Source organism: Pristiophorus japonicus, unplaced genomic scaffold (assembly GCF_044704955.1).
Source record: "Pristiophorus japonicus isolate sPriJap1 unplaced genomic scaffold, sPriJap1.hap1 HAP1_SCAFFOLD_630, whole genome shotgun sequence".
Taxonomy (NCBI): Eukaryota; Metazoa; Chordata; class Chondrichthyes; family Pristiophoridae; genus Pristiophorus; species Pristiophorus japonicus.
In genome coordinates, this window is record NW_027254542.1 from 92,483 (window position 1) to 93,295 (window position 813).

Here is an 813-nt window from a genome sequence, read left to right on the forward strand (position 1 = left end):
GTTGTTTTAAAGTCAGCTGTAAATGACTAGACTTCTCTCAACATATGGAACTAGAACTGCCGATTGATACTGTTAATGTTGCAAACATTTAACTGCAAGTGTCAGATCAATCATGGTTATCATGAGGCATCCATGTACCTTTTTGCGCTACACCCTCACTTATCACAGCACGGCTATCAGTCAATGCACTGCCAGTGTGAAAAAATGCAACATTTTAAACTTAGCAACGTGTGCAAGACTGTAATCAGAGAGCGCTTGGGCCATGGTCAGTGATAACCTATCCTGAGCATTAAGATATTCATCAGGCCTGGGCTCCTCCTGTATTTCGCATTGACTCACTGTGTGCCTATGTTTCGGATTCGCAGGCGATTTCCCAGCTCTGAAATCATGCAGTGTTTGATGTAATTCATTGTGTCTTCGACACAGTGAGATCTAGCCTGGTATACAAACTTTGTATCTTTATGAACACTTCATAGCACTAGCCTGGAGTGCAAACTTTGTATCTTTATCAACATTTCAGCAGAACATTAAATCAACAGATGGAACTAGAATTGCTAATTGACACTATAAGTTTTGTCAACATTTAACTGCAGTGTGAGAACAATCACAATTATCATTATGCTTCCATGTACGTTTTGGCTCTGCATCACCCTAACAAACCTAGCCCATCACAGCACAGCTATCAGGTAATTCATAGCCAGTGTGCAAACATGCACAATTTGAACTTAGCAAGGTGGGCAAGACTGGAATCAGAAAGTGCCTGGGCCGTGGGCAGTGACAACTTAATTTGAGAGTTTAGATTTTCATTATCAT